The sequence below is a fragment of the Natator depressus genome, chromosome 1 (genome assembly GCF_965152275.1).
Source record: "Natator depressus isolate rNatDep1 chromosome 1, rNatDep2.hap1, whole genome shotgun sequence".
Taxonomy (NCBI): Eukaryota; Metazoa; Chordata; order Testudines; family Cheloniidae; genus Natator; species Natator depressus.
The window spans coordinates 262,823,261-262,843,574 of NC_134234.1; the positions used below are offsets into that span (position 1 = coordinate 262,823,261).

Below are 20,314 nucleotides of genomic sequence, written 5' to 3' on the forward strand. Positions count from 1 at the left end.
GGTGCTATATATAGAATTTGGAGAGCATAAATTCTCTCTGCAAGTACCTTAATTTTCCTGTTGTTTTCATTGAGGTGGGATGTGCTTTAGCCCAGTGAAGGAAACTCTTGGCTATTCTATAGCCACCCTTACTGAGTGAGATGAGATGAGATGAGTCTTCTGTTACAGTCTGAAGATAGTAAGACTTTGGACCAAATGCAGCTTCTGTATAGGCTTCACCATTGTTTCAATTGCTTTACTCCAGCGTGGAAACAATGAAGATGAGGATTGTTTACTAGATCAGCCTATGAAAGGGCTGCCGTCTTCAGGCTAGCTTAAAATGATAAAAAGTATTTCTGGCTATACCTGTGTTTTCATGTCCTGGATTAGTGATACTCTTTGGCTTAGCTTTCTCGGACATTTTATTGCTTTTTGTATAAAAAAAAAAAAAAACTCCATTTATGCAGGATGAGTTACTCCTCCCTGTGGGGAAGGAAAGACAGAGAGAGAACAAGAGAGATTGCTCTTCTTGTTTTTCTAATGCTTATGAAATCCTCCAATCCTATGGTGATAGGTACGGTATAAGAATCTAGCTAGCTAAAGTCCAGTAAGATTCAGACTGCACACCACCTTGATCATGAGAGCACAGATACGCTTAGTAATTTAGGCTGCTGCTAATTCTTCAGTGTTGGTCTCTTCCTACCAGTATCACTTCTCTTTGACTTGCATAGAACCATCTGCTTGACCCAACTCATTTTCTTTAATGAACTTACCCTATTAGGTCACTGAGACATCTGAGTAATGCCATTATCTACCCTTGATAATGAGGTGGAGAGCTGGCTGTCATCTACATACTGCTGGCATCAAAGACCATATAATCTTACAGTCTCCTCTGTTGGTTTGAAATCCATGTTGAATATATGGGGAAAATCTTGATCTTCATGTGATTCCACAAGTAACAGAGCTCTCGGGGAGGAAAAGTAGTTCATCGGGATCTTCTGGGGACCAGTCTAGAGGAATGAGCAAAATATACTTAATGCTCCCTCCCCTTCTAGGTCTTCTGTGTGAGTCCACAGGTCAGTGGGGTCAAACGCTGCCAATAGGGTCTAAGAGCATCATTGTGGATATTTGTTCTGTTTATGACTATAAGGAGATGCTACATCAGTAGATCTTAACAGATCTGGGTCTGAAGCTTGAATCAGATGTGTCCAAGATACTGACAAGGGTGAGGTGTCGCTGAAGTTGGTTTTCTACCAGGTTCTCTACAACTTTTCCTAGAAAGGAAAGTTTAGTCACAGGGTGAGGTCTAACCTAGGCCCTCATCTTCTGTTTTTATGTGACCACATTAGTGCCTGCAAGATCCACATCCTTTTGTGGAATAAGCTTTCATTTAAAATAAAAGTTCTAGCATTTTGAAGTATGAAGAAAACCTTCCAAATTGGAATGAATGCTGTATAGTCTAAAGCAGCCCTATATGTTATGAATTATCCCATTCATGTTAATAGGATGTTAACTCTTAAGTTTAACAATGGCAACTTAAAGGGACACCTTATCTGCTATTTTTACAAATAACATCTGAGCCATTTTCATCTTCCGGTGCCAAAAGCCCCATCTTCCTTCGAAATGGCTTTCAAATCTCCAGCTTCACCTTTCTCGTTCTTACTTATCTGTGACAGCAGCTGTTAAAAAGCTATACATTGGTGATACAGAATTCTGTAGCACACTTAAAATGAAAAATTTGGTGGCATCATACGTAATTTGGTGGCATCATACGTAATTTGAAAATCTGAAACAGATTTATATTGCATTTAATATCAAAACCAATAGTACAAGGAATAATGTACTAACTATATTATTCCTTTTCATATTTAATTCAATAAACATCTCTGTTTTAGAATTTATTCTCAGCTGATGAAGTGCCATTATGCACCAGAAATCAGGGAGAATTTAGGTCTCGTGTATGAGAGAGTACGTGAGACACAGGTCTAACCCAGGTAGTATGTGTGATACAAAAATATTTGATTTGAACACCAGTGTATATTAATGCCCATGAGGCTTGTGACAGACATCCCATCCGGAAGTTGGTACATTAAAAGATACTACCTCACCCACCTTGTCTCCAATATCCTGGGGCCAATATGGCTAAAACAACACTGTAAGCAATTCCATACTTTGAAAGATTTGAGATGGCTTGCTTTGGGAACTCATCAAAGTTGCATGGATTGGCAAGGATCACCTTCTCGTAACTGCCTTCCCTGGATTGTGTGGATGCCCTCTGAGATTTCCCAGCATCTGCTAGCTAGGAAGGAGCTTTAGTTTTTGTTTACTCCCTTGATTCGGCATCCACTGCTTTAGTGTAATCTCAGTTTTGGGGAAAAGTGCTTAGTTAGGTGCTACTTCAGAACCAGTAGAGAACACAATTGTATGAAATATTTTTTTATCTAGGTTTGATGAAAGTAGCAATTGTCTTTCTCTTTTCTTGTTATTGAGTTGTATTTTAAAGGGTTCATTCTATGCGATTTTGCATTTTTGGTGGGCTTTTGCAGGTTCCAGATGTGTAGCATATGAAAAATATTGAAAGCAGAATGTTGATAAAGCTACTTGTGTGGTGAAGCACTTTGATATAGAGATGACGTTGAAGTAAGGAAACCTTATGCTTGGGTGGAGAACGAGATAACAAGGGAATAAGAATGGTAGTGAACTAGCTCAGGGCTGCAGGGGAAAAGGAGAAGAGAGGTGAAAATAAATTAAGAATGCCAGGATAATAGCTACCAAAACTACCTTTAATATTGCGACACATTTTTAGAGAATTTAATTTCTGCAGTGTTTTTTTATTTGGGTGGTGATTTCACATTAAATAATGACAATCTTATACTATAAATTTGAGGCTTAAACTACCACAGTGTCTTTTAACAAACAATTTAAAACCATTAAAAATAGATCATACCCTTTCAAACAGGAAAACAAATATGTAGGAAAAGCCGGCAGAGAACGAGGCATCAGGATAAATGAATATGAATGAATTATTTAATAAAAAATAATTTATATGGCATAGAAGTATTGATTACATGATCTTTTTTAGAACTACTGAAATGTTTTCCCCAAAATCCACAGCCTAGTGGTCACTGGTGGGACATGAGTATTTTTAGGTTGCATACTTAAAAAAAAATCCTTGCTGAATTAGTGTGTGTGTTAATGTTTGCTAGACTTTCAGCACATTAACAAGACTTTTAACATTAAAGTTAAGTGAATTCTTTGTATAAATATATGTATAATTAGTCACTGGCTTTTAGAGTAGATTTTAAGGGACTCCTGAAGTACATCTCCACATACTGAATATTATATTTTTATGCAAAAAATTGCATTGAAGTTTGTGGACTGCTTGAGACTTGTTATCATCATTGCTTACAAAAGAGCAAAACAGTTTGTATCCTATTATTTAAAAAAACTGAACAAAATGCACAGTAAAGGAGGAAAGTTACTATAAATCCTACAACATTAAGGCAAAATACTGAGTACTGAGCCTGGAAACAGTGAAGATGACTAATTGTTATGGGACTGTCAGGATTATCTTAGAGGCTTGACTGCCTCCCGCATGACAAAAACCCAAGCCATTTACAGCCCTAGTGCCCAAATCCTCATCTTCATCCTTATAAGCATAGGAGCACCTCTGACGTTTCTATGTGCATCCCTTTGATCTCATGCTCTTACCTTTGCTGTGTTGAAATCACGCAATTCCCACTCAGACTGGGTCCTGTGCTACCGTACCCTGTATATTGACCATGCTAAACAAGCAGGTCCAGCTGGTTTGATACCTGCAGATCTTTCCTTTCAGAGTTTGTGAGCAGTCATGAATACAGTGGCCAGACAGCCATCTTAAATCAAAGTATTGTTAATCCTAACAGTACAAAGGATAACATAGGAGGAAAAAGGATTTTTAGTAGAGTTGTCAAACAATTAAAAAAATTAATCACGAGATTAAAAAAAAATACCATTTACTTAAATATTTTGGACGTTTTCTACATTTTCAAATATTAATTTAAATTACAATATAGAATACAATATACAGTACTCACTATGTATTTTTATTACAAATATTTGCACTGTAAAAATATAAACAAAAGAAATAATATTTTTCAGTTCACCTCATGCAAGTACTGTAGTGCAATCTTTTTATCACGAAAGTGCAATTTACAAATGGAGAATTATTTTTTTACGTAACTCCACTCAAATAAAACAATGTAAAACTTTAGAGCCTACAGGTTCACTCAGTCCTACTTCCTCTTCAGCCAGTCGCTAAGACTAACAAGTCTGTTTAAATTTATGGGTAACAATGCTGCCCGCTTCTTATTTACAATGTCACCTGACAGTAAGAACAGGCGTCTGCACGGCACTTTTGTAGCCAGCGTTGCAAGGTATTTACATGCCACATATGCTAAACATTTAATCCCCCTTCATGCTTCAGCCACTATTCCAGAGGACTTGTTTCCATGCTGATGGCACGTTCTGCTTGATAATGATCCAAAGCAGTGCGTACTGACACACATTCATTTTCATCATCTGAGTCAGATGCCACCAACAGATGGTTGATTTGTTTTTTTTGGTGGTTTGGGTTCTGTAGTTTCTGCATCAGTGTGTTGCTCTTTTAAGACTTTTGACAGTCTGTTCCACACCTCGTCCCTTTCAGATTTTGGAAGGTACTTCAGATTCTTAAACCTTGGGTCGAGTGCTGTAACTATCTTTAGAAATCTCATTGATACCTTCTTTGCGTTTTGTCAGGTTCAGGGCTGGCTCCAGGCACCAGCATTCCAAGCAGGTGCTTTGGGCTGCAGTCAGAAAGGGGCGGCAGAGTTTCCGCAGCAGTTGCAATTCGGCGGCAGCTTCTTCGTTCCGCCGGCTGTGGCGGCAATTCGGCGACAGGTTTTTTCACTGCTTTGGGCGGCAAAAATGGGAGAGCCGGCCCTGCTCAGGTCAGCAGTGAAAGTGTTCTTAAATCAAAAAACATGTGCTGGAATGTAATCTGAGACTGCCATAACACAAAATATATGGCAGAATGTGGGTAAAACCACAGAGCAGAAGACATACAATTCTCCCCCGAGGAATTCAGTCACAAATTTAATTAACACATTATTTTTTTTAAAGAGCATCATCTTTTGTTTATATTTTTTACAGTGCAAATATTTGTAATAAAAATAATAAAGTGAGCACTGTACATTTTTGTATTCTATGTTGTAAGTGAAATAAATATATTTGTAGAAAAACATCCAAAATACTTATAATTTTCAGTTGGTATTCTACTGTTTAACAGTATGATTAAAACTGTGATTAATTGCAGTTAATTTTTTTAATCAAGTTAATTTTTCACTTAATCGCTTGCGTTAACTTTGATTGATTGACCGCTCTAATTTTTTAGAACAAAAGGTCTATGTGCATGTCTACTTTACCTAAGTTCTACTATCCTTGAAATGGAGACCCTTGTAGGTCTAATTTCCAAGATAACTCAATCTCTGAAGTCAGTGTTCACCTTGGCTCTCACTTTCCCTGTCTGTGAGGGACTGTCTTGAAAGCCAGCCAGAATTGTTTGTTCTCTTAGCTCTCATTCTTGGACCTCCTTCCCAAAACCAGTTTGGTGACCTCTGAGTTGAGCTAGGGCATTAAAGCAAGTGGTATTTGCATTGTGTCTCAAGTATTTGCTGCGAAGCATATATCTAGATCCATTTCCCCTTTCCAGGGTGCATTTCCTGAAAATCCTGCTGTTAAATTAACTCAGTATATGCATATAGTAACATCACAATAACCCAGTCAACCCACAATAGTAATAAATTATTACAGATAACTCCACATAAGATGTATTTCTGCCTTTATTTTTTTGATTTATCACAACTGTATTTTTATTTGGAATTATTTTGCTGCAAGTAAACCTATTTTTAGAAGATTTTGTGAGAGGTTTTAAAGGGTCTCTCATAGGGTTAAATTAGAGCTTTCCATTTTTAATGTCATTATAAGTAACTATGGGATCTTGATGTGTAACCTGGATTTGCTAGTATTCCTTTATGTTTTAAAGAAATGGAACTAAAATATTACATAAGGAATGTGCTACTCTGCCACTTTACATGTTAAATTTACCAATTATATTACAGTGTATGTTAAAGGTCACAGTAGGCACCAGTCACAGTAAGGACTAAACCTCTGTACATATGTAAGCTAAGATAAAGTTAATTGTATATCATGCTTCAGAATGTAAACTAATCACCCGTGGAATGGCTGTCTGGCCAGAAAGATTTCACCCTTGCCTGACTATTGTATAGAATTGTCTGTCTTCACTTTCCTCAGATATTGGTAGAAGAGCTGGTTTGGTTTGCCTTAACAAATCCTTTGTACTAAGTGCCTACCTCAATTAATTTGTTCATGCTGGTGAGCATAAAGGAGCCCAGAAACAATAAAGTGTTTTGTTTTGCTCTTCTCTTTATATTAGCTTCAGCCAATTTTTACAGCATTTTAGGGAGAAAAACTCAAATTGAAACCATTGCAGTACCTTAATTACAGCATTGCAATAGTATAATTCATATTGCTTAGTGTTGTTGTTTTTTGCCATTCATTGAGATTTTTAGAAATACATAAAATCCAGAAACACTGGTTGTAGAGTATTTGGGCTTTCTAATAATTAGGATTTGGAAAGTTTGGAATTTTTTACAGTCGAACCTCAAGTTACGAACACTTCGGGAATGGAGGTTGTTAGTAACTCTGAAATGATCCTAACTCTGAACAAAACATTATGGTTGCAGGTTTCAGAGGGGTAGCCATGTTAGTCTGTATCAGCAAAAACAACAAGGAGTCCTTGTGATACCACAGAGACTAACAAATTTATTTGGGCATAAGCTTTCATGGGCTAAACCCCACTTCATCAGATGCATGGAGTGAAAAATACAGTAGGCAGGTGTGTATATATTACAGCACATAAAAAGATGGGTGTTACCTTACCGAGTGGGGGGGTCAGTGCTAACGAGGCCAATTCAAACAGGGTGAATGTACCCTATTCCCAACAGTTGACAAGAAGGGTTGCATATCAACAGAGAGAAAATTACTTTTTGTAGTGACCCAGCCACTCCCAGTCTTTATTCAGGCCTAATTTGATGGTGTCAAGTTTGCAAATTAATTCCAGTTCTGCAGTTTCTCATTGAAGTCTGTTTTCGAAGTGTTGTTTTTTTTTTTGAAGAATGGTGCTTTTTAAGGCTGTTATTGAGTGTCCAGGGAGATTGAATGTAATATATGCTATCATGTGCCAGCAATGCCCCTCTGCCATGTACATTGGCCAAACCAGACAGTATCTATGCAAAAGAATAAATGGACGCAAATCAGACATCAAGAATTGTAACATTCAAAAACCAGTAGTAGAGCACTTCAGTCTCCCTGGACACTCAATAACAGACTTAAAAGTGGCCATTCTCTAAATCACCCTGGTTTGCACTACAAAAAGTAATTTTCCCTCTGGTGATATTCCCCCTTCTTGTCAACTGTTGGGAATAGGGTTGGATAAGGGGCAGAGGGTCCTGGGGAGTAGTCAGGGGCGGTGGGATGGGGTGGAGGTTCGGGGGGGCGGTCAGGGGACCGGGAAAAGGGGGCGTTGGAAAGGCATGAGAGTCCTTGGGGGGGCCTCTCAGGGGGCAGGGGTGTGGATAGGGTTCGGGGCAATCAAGGGATGGAGCAGGGAGGGTTGGATAGGGGGCGGGGTCCCAGGGGCAGGGAGTCCTGGGAAAAGGGGACAAGGAGTGGGGTGGGGGTGGATGGTTTGGAGGTTCTGAGGGGGGCAGGAAGTGGGAGGGGGCGGGGGGCTAGGCTGTTTGGCAGGGCTGGCTTAGGTTTTTTGCCGCCCCAAGCAAAAAATTTGCCGCCCCAAGCTCAGGTGGGGCTGGGGCTTGCAGGTGGCGCTGGAAGCAGAGGGAATGATGTCACCTTCTCCCAGCGCCTGCAGGGGCTTTACCCCCTCCCCTGCTCGGCCGCGCAGAGAAGTCCCGATATAAGGGGTGGCACAAGGCAGCGCAGCAGCCAGTACGCAGATGCGGCGGCACAGCCCCGGCTCCCCGGCAGGACTCGCCCTCTCCTCCCCAGGTAGCGGCTGGGCCCTGGCAGCTCAGCATCCCGGGGCTGGGGCTTCCCCTTCCCGCTGCGGCCAGGGGCGCAGCACCCTTGCCCCGTCTGAGAGCACAACTGCCCCCCCCAAAAAGGGTGGCTAGAATGCCGCCCCTGGAAATGTGCTGCCCCAATCACGTGCTTGCTTTGCTGGTGCCTAGAGCCAGTCCTGCTGTTTGGGGAGGCACAGCCTTCCCTACCTAGCCCTCCATACAGTTTTGGAACCCTGATGTGGCCCTCAGGCCAAAAAGTTTGCCCATACCTGTTCTAGAATGTGATTTCAAAAGGAAGAATGCTGGGACATAATGTGGAGTGGGAACCGATGGTCCATGGATGGTCAAGAAGTCTCAAGCCCAGCAAAACAAAACTAAAAAGAAAAGGTATTAGCACACGTTAAAGTGAGGGTAAAAGGCATTTTAGCAATCTGGGATATGGAAAACATAATTTTACACTTCTTAGATTAAAAAATATGTTTTCAGGGTACCTTTAAAATCTTTAAAATATTAACTAATTATATTAGTAAATACATAGTGTGATTGTCTGTATCCCTATGTTCACCCTTTCTACAAGACTATGATAAATTTGGTACAAAGTATGCCTTGTGAGGTATCATTTGAAAACTCATAATCTGCTGATCATTGTTGTCCTGGTAAAATATGTGTTGCAAAATTACAATATTCTACTGTATAACACATGTTCAAAGTTTAGAAAAGCAAGCACAAACTTGTTCCTCAGAGACAAAAGGCAAACTGACACCTCAGTCAGATGTCAACAAAATCAAATGCACTATCACCGGGTAAGTGGTTTTGGCAGGAAGAAGGGAGTGAGAGAGAAATTAACATGTTGACAAAGAAACAGCTGGAAGTTCCTGTCCCACAGACTTGCTGTCGCCTGAATCCCAGCTGGAGAGGATTCTCAAAGAAGAGAAATACTATAAGAAAGGGGAGCAAACACCTCAGATTACTTCTCTCCCCTCATCTCTACTCACGGTATCAACAACACTTGAAAGACAAAGGAGGCAGCATTGAACTGGGTTTTGGCTGAAGGAATCTAGCCAGATTGCTATAAGCATGTGGCGAGAGAAATCTTTTTGCTTTAAATTCGCTTAGTTTGTTAAGTTCGGTATCAGTTTGTGTTTTACCTTTTTTTTTTCTTTGTAACCAATTCTGACTTTTATGACTCTTGTAATAATTTAAAATCTATCTTTCTGTAGTAATAAACTTGTTTTATTGTTTTATCTAAACCAGCGTGTGTTTGGATTGAAGTGTTTGGGAAACTTCACTTGAGATAACGAGATTTGTGCATACCATTTTCTATTAATGAAATGATGGACTTTCTATGAGCTTATATTGTCAAGGAGGGTACTGGCCAGTACAAAACTCATGGTTCTGGGGACAAGTCTGGGACTGGGAATTTGCTGGTGTCACTCTGCAATATAATTCAAGGCTGGCTGGCTGGATAACTTATAGCACTCATACAGTATAGCTGGGGGTGATTTACATGCTGGAGGCTGTGTGTGACAGACCAGGAGTGGTTGCTCTCCCAGTGAAGCAGTGTAAAAAGCATCCCAGGTTAGAGAATTGAGGGGACACAGCTGATCAACCATCCAAATTGTACCCTGGGTAATGTCACACAAAGTGTGTCTGCCTTTTTAAAATTTTACATCAGCTATTTGTTTAAATGAAGTTGCAACCGTGTAGCATCAGTACAGTGATGGATCTTCTCATGAATGTCCTCCCTTTACACTTTATACAAATTTGTCATTTCATTTTACAGAATGTCATAATGTGTAATGTCATAATTATAGTTCTCTTTATTTAAAATTCTCTCATTATTGTATCATTCCTCTTCCCCTTTAAACTTGCTCCCTTGTGTGTCCCCTGTGTCCCATTCCCTGCAGCGATCCCTGCTAGCTCTGGTGGAGATTGATTTGATGTGAATATCCTTACTACCAAAATGAATGCCAGAAGCTCCTAAGAAACCATGGGAACTGACCACTTGCTCTCACCAGGAATACGGGCCTTTTGCCTGAATTTATTGCCCTCAGGTAATACCCCCTTCCCCAGCTTTTTAAAATAAATGTTAGAGGTGGTTGTACCTTTTTTTTTTTTTTTTTAATAGTCTGTTTTGGGGTGAAAACTGTAAGTTACTAGTTGGATGCCTTTTGTGTGCCATCTACAATTCTGTGAAAAGTAGTAGTTTTGTTATGCATCTAGATTTCAAAGAAAGATCCAAGGGTAAATCTGCAAAACTTGTTTGTGAACTAAACATACAAAACCACATAGCAAATAGGTTTTATAGGCCTACTTTCTGAAAATATTTTTTTTCAGATGTTCCCCACACTTTAATGGTATTTTGGATTACTTTCTAATGTAGACTTTCACCTACTTGTGTCTTTTGTATTACTTAATGCTCGAAGACTTCTTGTAGTTGGTGGTAGGGATGCATTTAGCTATATTGAAAGAGGAATTGACACTGGATCTAGTTTATATTGATGGAGATTTGATGGGGTAATTTAATTTTGTTAAAGAAATTAAAGTTAACTCTTAATAGAACAGTGTAGATGTAATGGTCTGTTTAAGAGAATTATTTCATTAATAAGTAAGATTTGGTGCCTATACCTCCAGTTAGCGTTAATTAATTATTTGTGTAATGCCATATATGTGGAGACTGCCTCCCCACTTCCTCCAGAAGTGAACTTATTTGAAACTGTCATGCTTTAAGGACCTGAAGAGAATGTATAACAAAAACCATAGTGAAACAGATTGTTCTAGTTTGTTTAATTACAGTGAAAGAATGGCAGCAGTTTAGAGGAAACACATGCTCACACTCAAAAGCATGCCTTTTATTCTTCAGTGTAAAACACAAGAAGCTAGAATTTTTCACAGTGAAAGTAAGAGAAGAAGAGATGTATCTGGAATACAGCTGGGCAATTATTTTTAGCCAAATAGTTCATCAAAAAATGCAGCATTGGATCCACCAAAACTATTTGTGAATTTGACACAAATTTGCTTAATAATTTCAGCACACCTCTCTTACCCCTTCCCTCCCATGCCCCCCAAAAATTCAGGCTATATTCACAAGGGTACTTAGATGCCCTCCTAAAGATTGGAGGAGGTGGTAGTGCCCCCTTACACTCAGTAGCCCAAAGGTTAGATACTCGGGATGTGGGAGACATGGGTTCAAGTCTACAACATGGCTGATTTAGAGAAGGAATTTGAGCTTGGGGGTCTCATGTTGTTGGTGAGTGCACTGACCACGGAACTTTGGAGTATTCTGGGTTAGGGCTCTCAGTCTGTTCTGTTGAAGCTGTTCCACATTGTATAAATTAAATATGCATGGCAGCAGGGATTGGAACCCAGGTGAGTGTGCTAACCACCAGGCTATAGGGTCATTTTTTCTGTGTGGCCCAATGAATATTTAAATATTTATACAGAATGGAACAGTTTCAACTGGAGAGCTTGAGAGAAACTCTACTCTGAATACCTTTATAGCCTGGTAGTTAGGGCACTGACCTGCAACGTGGAAGATTGTAACAGTTGGCCCACCTCTCAAGCACCACCTCTGTTTCCCATCTTCAGGGCTCCATAAATAGACTCCACTATTCCTGAATCCTTAAAATAATACTTTTGTTCATCTAATTTATTTATATATAATTCAGAAATAACACTCAGTCCGGGGGCTTCTCTCAAAAGAGAATGCTCATCTCCCCTCAGCCACTCCCAGGCCTTCCCACTTGGAGTCTTTTGTCCCTAGTACCTCAGAGTCAGTCCTAGGGCTTTTCCTCTTTTCCCTGGAGGTGATCCAAGCCTTCTAGCTTCACTTTGGTTCTCCCCTGCTTTTTGCAGGCCAGTCCTAGCCCAACCTGGCTGGAGTCTCATTCCTCTGGTGTCTCAAACTCTCCTGCATCCTTCTGCCTTACTGCAGCTTCATTCTGGCTATGTCTACGCTTTTGAGGGCATGTAGAGTACATGCACTGCACATGTAGCTTCATGCTGCAGTGAAAGGCAGGCTGCGTCCAGCCTAGACGCTGTAATGTGTAGCTAAAGCCACAGTGAAAGGCTCCAGCAATGGGGGGATGCAGCAGAACACTACTCTGCTAAAAATAGCAGTGTAAACCTGGGAGGTACTGTGTGGGTCTGTAGAGAGCCATGTAGGGTATATATCTTGGGGATTCAGGAGTACAGGGCCCTCTGCTCTACTCGCCTAAACTGCGTCTCATTGTCTACACTGCTATTTGTACCTGAACTAGCTGGGCATGCAGCATCTGTACTGTACACGCTGCTATAAGTGTAGGTGTACCTTAAGCCACAGCTTCCTCTCATATTTCATGGTGCTGTCTCCCCCTTTATAAGGCCCAGATGCCTTCGCTTAAGCCCATTTGGGCAGCAGGTAATAAATTACAGGTGCTTTGGACCCTGCTCCCTCTTAAAGGGGCTAGTCACCATGTGACAGACAGCCAAGCTCAAATCCCTGCTGGCAAAGTGGGAACTTGAATCTGGGTCTTCCACATCTGAGGGCTATAGGACGTAGGGACAGCAGTAGCACCACCACTGTTTCTTCCTCCTCGTCTGGGTTTGTGACTGGCGTTTCCATATTTCCTTTGCTTTTAATAATTAAAAAAAAGCACTTAAAATACCCTGAAAACAAAATGAAGCATTTAGGGTCAAACAAAACATTTCATTCAATACAAAATGATTTTTTTGATTTTTGTTTCTCCAGCGAACTCAAAAATTCATTATTTACACAGCTGGAGTCCAGAATCTATACACAGCCCATCTTCCTCAGATACTGCTGTATCCATCTGAATCACTTCAGCACTGTGCATGCTGTCTTCATCAGGATAGGCAGAGAAGGGGAGAAGTAGTGTTGCCAACACTTAGGATTTTATTGTGGGTCTCACAATATTTGTTGGGGTTCTTTAAAAGCCCCAGCTCTTGGAGTCTTCTGATTACATGAGAATCTTGGTCTTCATAGCTATGGAGAAAAGCCTGAAAGTGGGAACCCTAAAGCAGTGGCTCTCATCCTTTCCAGACTATTGTACCTCTTTCAGAAGTCTGATTTGTCTTGCGTACCCTAAGTTTCACCTCATTTAAAAACTTGCTTACAAAATCCGACATAAAAATACAAACATGTCCCAGCACACTATTACTGAAAAATTGCTTATTTTTTCATTTTTACCATATAATTATAAAATAAATCAATTGGAATATAAATATTATACTTACATTTTAGTGTATAGTATATAGAGTAGTATAAACAAGTTCTTGTCTATGTGAAATTTTAGTTTGTACTGATTTTGCTCATGCTTTTTATGTAGCCTGTTGTAAAACTAGGCAAATATCTAGATGAGTTGATGTACCCCCTGGAAGACCTTTGTGTATCCCCAGGGGTATGTGTATCCCGGATTGAGACCCACTGCCCTAAAGGTTCAAAATCCAGTAGGTAAACAGCCCCCCCCAAATTTACTATTTCTTAATAGCTAATGATTTGGGGGTGGGAGGGCTGATGCATTATTTTTGAATACTTAGGGTTGGCAATAATGCAACTTGGACACATGGTGTGGGAGCCAGGAAGGAGGAGTAAAGAAATAAGGGGGAAAAACCCCACAAACTCACTGCATACACAAGAGAAAAGAGTGTCAGAGAAGGAAAACATCCATCCTGCCAGAGACATGTTTATGTAATAAGATTCCAGACTTGTTACTATGAAGACTGTTATGTCTGTAGAGTCAGTGTGAAGAGATGGAAAAATATGCAAGTGTGGATGAGAGCTCTCTTTGTTTAGAATATCACCAGATTCAATCATCACTTGAATTTGCAGTCTGTTACCATCCAATTTTTAAGTTCTCGGCCATTTTCAAGTTTTTATACACATGATTTTACAAATTACACCTGTAGAACAGCACAGGCTTTCAGCTACTACTTCTCTAGTAAGTCACAGACCAGAAAAGCTTGCTATCTGCCACAAAAAAAAAAAAAAAAAAAAAAAAAAAAAGCCAGTGCTTCACCATTACCTTATTATTTCATAATTTTAAATTCTTCCGACTTTCCCCACTATCAATCCTTTTCTGTATGAAATTATGTCTCTTCGCTTTAGTTCAGGAATGTTATATTTTGAGCAGAAGTTGTTAAGCCTTCAAGTACAGTCCGTTTGTCAAAATGTGATAAGCTTATTTATTATTTTTGCAGTGCCCAAAGGTGCTAGCTATACTACATAAATTATATACGTTTGGGGTGGTATATGTTTTTGTATATAGGAGAAACTTAATGTTCATAGTGTCCTGTAGTCCATTGTGTTCATTAAGTTCCTTATCTATAGGACTACTATATTTGTAACAGCCCAGCTGGATTTGATAACATCTCTAACAATTTCCAGGCTTTCATAAGTGAGCTGTGAAAAGACTATTGTGGGATAGGAAAGATAATTAATATGCTTGTGTGAGGACTTCACATTAAACGAAACAGAAAAAGAAGTAGATTGAAAAGTGTGTTTTATATTTTTAAAAAGTGATTCCCATTCTTGTAGTGTAAGTGCCTCATTCATGTGTAGGCATTGGCTGGTATCTTGGAAAATCTGCAATGTGATAATTAGATTATAGCCATTGGTAACAGCAGCTGTTTCTGCTCCATCTATTTGTATCTGAAGAAGAACCAACATAGTTTTTCAACTACAAACCATTTTACCAATATTACATTGAGAAGTGGAATTTGTTGTAATGGGGGATTTGGTATTTTCACTGAATCCAAAAGATGTTGGAGGGAAGTCAGAATATATTAAGCATGAGGACAGGACTCCTTATGCTAGGATGTAAACCTGAGGGCAGTTTAGAGTAGTTAGGTCCCCAGAAAGTAAGCTGAAGCAGCAATCTACATGGAGGCCTGGTATGTGGTAATTGAAATGGAAGTGATTATTTAGAAGGGGCAATTTATTTGAATGTAGAAGCAAAGGATGAAACTATGGTCCCATTGACATCAGTGTTTTGCAACTGACTTCAGTGGGGACAGGCTTCATCCAGTGGGTGCAAAATTAAAGGACAAGTTATGTAAAAGGAAAATCATGAAGGTGTAACCCACTGGCTAGCATGTGTTACGTATCCACCTGAGTGCCTGATTCAGAGAGGATATGGTTCTCTTATGGCTCTGGAATGGAGGGACACATACTTTTAGCTTTGGAGGTGCCCAGTTCAATCTCTGGCATGTGAGGATGGCAGCCATCATAAGTCGGACTCAGCTGGAATTCAAACTGTTGTGGGCGTTAGACTCTTGAGACAAGCTACCTCCTGTCCAGTGTAACCCACTGGTGAGTGTGTTTTATTTGTCTCTCTCTACCCAGTTCCCAGAGAATGTGTGTGTGTGTGTGTTACAGTTCATGGCTACAGAGCTTGGCTCTTAGGAGTTTCAACATTTTGAGTTAGCTTTCAGCTCTAGAGGCTCCCTGTTCAATCCTTGGTAGTTGGCCAAGACAGTGGCCATCTCAAAGGCATTTACTCTTATTGACATTCATGTAATACATTTAATATTGCATGACAATATGTGATACATTTATTAACAAATTGGCCTCCAAAGACCTGCCAACATTTGAACTTTATCAACCAATGTTCCTCTGGGGAATGGAATTTTCCTTCCATTGCCTGTAGACTTTTCCAGTTGTACATGAACATGATGAGAACCAGGAAGTCTTACTATACCCAAAGCACGTAAGTGTGCCATGGTGTACCAAGTACCCTGACACACATGACCATTCCTGCCACTCTTCCTGATCAGTTTTCTGTAGGGTGGATTTTTTAAATGTAAATTGGATTTTTTAAATAAATTAAATACATTTATCTTTTTTTAAAAAATAAACCTATTTAAAATTAAATTTGAAATTATGACGGCCGATATTAAAGCCTAAACTAAGTATACTTAGGTTTGGCGGAATTTGATTTTTTATTTTTTTCTAATTTCGACAACTTTATTTTAAAGATTTTTTTTTTCCAGCTGTGAGGGATAGGATTGGGGTTAGGGTCAGGGCAGTGCTGACAGCAGGGCTGCAGGGGGCTCCTTGTGCAGCCAAGGTGCCCAGGTCACTGGGGCACAAAATGCAGGGGTCTCCACTGTATACAGGGTTTTACAGTTTGGTTCAATGGCTCTCAGCACCCCCACTATACAAATTGTTCTACCACCCCTAGACCTTTCAGTGCACAGTCACAAGGGAAGAACGAAAAGGTGTGGCACATCTTTGATTTGATATGGGCCCCTAAGATTTGCTTAGACAGCACTGAGCATTTGTGTAGAGTGGACTTGTCATTTGTTCTGTCTGAGGGATTTTAAAAAGGGTATGTCTTGATCTATCTGGCCAAATGGATCAGATCATGTATTCAGCAGGTCTTCAGAGTAGATGAGACTCAGATGCCCAGATGTGATCCGGGCTCACTCCACTTGGGCAGTCTCCTTATTCAATCTGGAAGGTGAAGTTTAAATTGATGAATTATGCAAGGCACCTGGCATTCTCTCCAGACCTTCACTAACCACCAAAATCTGAATTTCCTCCCATCAGCTGGTGCATAGAGTGTCATAGAGTGCTTAAACCTGTACTTCCATAGGAACAGCTTTCTTCAGGAGGGAAGAGGAAAAGTGTGCCATACAAACAGTTTCCTGAGAGTAGGGGTGTAAATACCCCCCACTAGCCTGTTGCACACTAGGTGTCCATGTGGACCCTGCTGCCATGCACTAAAAGTTCCTTAGTGAGTTTAATCTATCTTAGGGAGCAGATAAAAGAGCAGTACAGAACTTTTAGTGAGCGGCAGTAGGATCCACACAGACAGTTGGTGGTGAGGTAGATTTACACCCCACCGTTGCCAGGAATTAAGTGTTCATATAGACAAGACCCGTCTGTCCTCTACCCCATCCCTCTCCACCCTCTGTTCAAGTTAGCTTTGTGTCTCTTGACCAACCCTTCCACAAGTGATTTGGGATACTGCTGTTCAGAACCCAAGATTGTCACAGACCAAATCACAGAATATAAATGTTAAAGTGTGATAAAAATTCTCTCTGTATACCCTGTATTTTGATTCTTAATCTTTTGAAAAACTATTCTCTGGATTATTATTGCTTTTTCTGTTTGCAAATGTGAATGTATGTATTGTACAAACACACTTATATATTGTTTGAAAAGTTCCAGTTGCTTATGTTGTGTTAACACAGTGGTTTTCAACCTTTCTTTATTTGCGGACCTCTGCAAAATTTCAAATGGAGGTGCGGATCCCTTTAGAAATCTTAGACATAGCTTGCGGACCTGCAAGGGTCCGCAGACCACAGGTTGAAAGACACTGTTCTATGGTAATGACAAACTTTTATGGGCCCCTTTGACGTAGTCTGCAGACCCCCAGGGGTCCATGGACCACAGGTTGAAAATCACTGCATTAGCAAATCATGAAGATAATGTTTTTGCTATATCTGAAAATATTTGGTTTAGAAATAAATTATAAATGCTTTAAAATAATGTGTATGCAGATTAACAAGACTTTTTACTAAACAACAAGTATTACCAGATTGTACATATAAATTAAACCATAAATATAATGGCATAATAATGCTTAACATTACATATACACATGGTAACCAGTTATGGTTGTTGTATCTTGTGGTGTCTTGACTCCTGTGAGTTGAAGTTCTCAAATACTATTATAATATTGCCATAGTTCTTTGAACTGAATATTAGACCTTAATTTAAAGTGACATTCTCAGATATAAACAATGAGAGGTCCTTGTGGCACTTTAGAGACGAACACATTTATTTGGGCATAAGCTTTTGTGGGATATAACCCACTTCATCAGATGCATTGAGTGGAAAATACAATAAGCAGGAATAAATATACAGCACATGAGAAGATGGGAGTTGCCACAAGTGGGGGTCCAGTGCTAACGAGGCCAATTCATTTAGGGTGGATGTGGCCCATTCCCAGCACTTGACAAGAGGTGAGAGTATCAACAGAGGGGAAATTATTTTTTGTAGTGACCCAGCCACTCCCAGTCTTTATTCAGGCCTAATTTGATGGTGTCAAGTTTGCAAATTAATTCCAGTTCTGCTGTTTCTCATTGAAGTCTGTTTTCGAAGTGTTTTTTTTGAAGAATGGCGCTTTTTAAGGCTGTTATTGAGCGTCCAGGGAGATTGAAGTGCTCTCCTGGTTTTTGAATGTTACAATTCTTGTTGTCTGATTTGTGTCCATTTATCCTTTGGCCAAACCTGACAGTCTCTATGCAAATGTACATGGCAGAGGGGCATTGCTGGCACATGATGGCATATATCACATTGGTAGATGTGCAGGTGAATGAGCCCTTGATGATGTGGCTGATGTGGTTGGTGTCCCTTGAACAGATACGCGGACAGAGTTGGCAACGGGGTTTATTGCAGGGGTTGGTTCCTGGGTTAGTGTTTTCTGTTGTGTGGTGTGTAGTTGCTGGTTAGTATCTGCTTCATGTTGGGGGTCTGTCTGTAAGCGAGGACTGGCCTGTCTCCCAAGGTCATCCTTCAGGATCGGTTGTAGATCCTTGATGATGCGCTGGAGAGGTTTTAGTTAGGGGCTGTAGGTGATGGCTAGTGGTGTTCTGTTACTTTCTTTGTTGGGCCTGTCCTGTAGTAGATGACTTCTGGGTGCCATTGTGGCTCTATCAATCTGTTTTTTCACTTCAGCAGGTGGGTATTGTAGTTTTAAGAATGCTTGATAGAGATCTTCTGGGTGTTTGTCTCTGTCTGAGGGATTGGAGCAAATGCGGTTGTATCTGAGGGCTTGGCTGTAGACAATGGATGGTGTGATGTGGTGTGGATGATAGCTGGAGGCATGTAGGTAAGTATAGTGGTCAGTAGGTTTCTGGCATAGGGTGGTGTTTATGTGACCATCACTTATTTGTATTGTAGTGTCCAGGAAGTGGATTTCTTGTGTGGGCTGGTCCAGGCTGAGGTTGATGGTGGGGTGGAAATTGTTGAAATCCAAGTGGAATTCCTCAAGGGCCTCCTTCCCATGGGTCCAGATGATGATGATGTCATCAATGTAGTGCAAGTAGAGTAGGGGTGCTAGGGGACGAGAGCTGAGGAAGTGTTGTTCTAAGTCAGCCATAAAAATGTTGGCGTACTGTGGGGCCATACGGGTACTCATAGCACTGCCGCTGACTCACAGACAGTAGTTCAAACCTAAAATGTAGGTTTTGAGGGATAGAGGGAGGTTTTGCAAAAGCTAAAGCTTTCAAGATATTGAAAATAAATCAATGTAAACATTTTTGTGTTTGGATTCCCCTGCAGTAGTAGCAAACCAAATATTTGCAACTTTTTATATTGCAAGAGGCGGGGGGGGACAATGAGGACATAGGTCAGAATTATCTTTTGGCCAAGTGGCTGCAGCAGCTTTATTAAACCTTTAACATAACTAAACTATATCCTAAAGCTAGTCTGCCTGGACAGTAGTAAAAAGGGGGTAGGCCTCAGCCAACCCAGCTGATTATCAACTTACTCACATTTTCACTGATAAAATTCCAAGCTTTCTAAATGTTCCGTGGTCTGACCATAGTCACTACCAAGTGCAGATCACTGCATGAGGCAATCATTAGGCCTCATACAAGTGCCTGGAACTCCCTACAATCCAGTCCCCTTCTCAGTGAAGGAGAGTTAATGCCCAGTTCGCTGAAAAGGGGTAATTTATTTCCAACCTCTGTGGAGTTGTCAGTACCAACCATATACTATCATTAACTCTATTCCAGATTAGGGAAATCTCACCCATGCTGCTAGGACCAACTACTTAAAATTGCGATCTTGTAAATCAAAAACAAATTAATTATTCCATGTAATTGTACACTCACTTCAGAGTCTAGATGTGCCTGAACCCCAGAATATGAAGACCTTGCCTCACCCAATGTACAGTAAACATCCACAAAATACTCCTGAGGGCATTCTGCGCCAAAAAAATAAAAATTATGTGCATAATATTTGAAAATTCTGCAAGTTTTATTTGTCAATAAATAAATGTAGAGGCACCAGCATGGGAGTGGGGAGTACAGGCCAATGACTGTACGAAGGTGGGAGATCACTGTACAGCCTCCTCACCCCCAGGACACTGACTCAGTGGTGAGGCTGCACCCGACCCTAACACAACAAAAGGCCTGGGCCTGCCCCAGAAACACCCTGGGGCCCTGCCCCTCTGCACCAGGCGCACCAGGTCTGGGGCTAG

At 40.4% G+C, this 20,314-nt stretch overlaps 1 protein-coding gene across 3 annotated transcripts in view; it reads left to right on the plus strand.

The window, feature by feature from the left end:
• The window catches only part of BLTP3B (bridge-like lipid transfer protein family member 3B), an 88,497-nt gene that overhangs the window by 4,658 nt on the left and 63,525 nt on the right, over nt 1-20,314 (plus strand). Inside the window, exon 2 of one of the 3 annotated variants that reach the window (XM_074941828.1) lies at nt 10,010-10,156. The exons of the other annotated variants lie outside the window; for them this stretch is intronic. The gene's annotated coding sequence lies outside the window, so the exon portion shown is untranslated. The remainder of the gene's footprint in view (nt 1-10,009; nt 10,157-20,314) is intronic. 3 annotated transcript variants of the gene reach the window in all.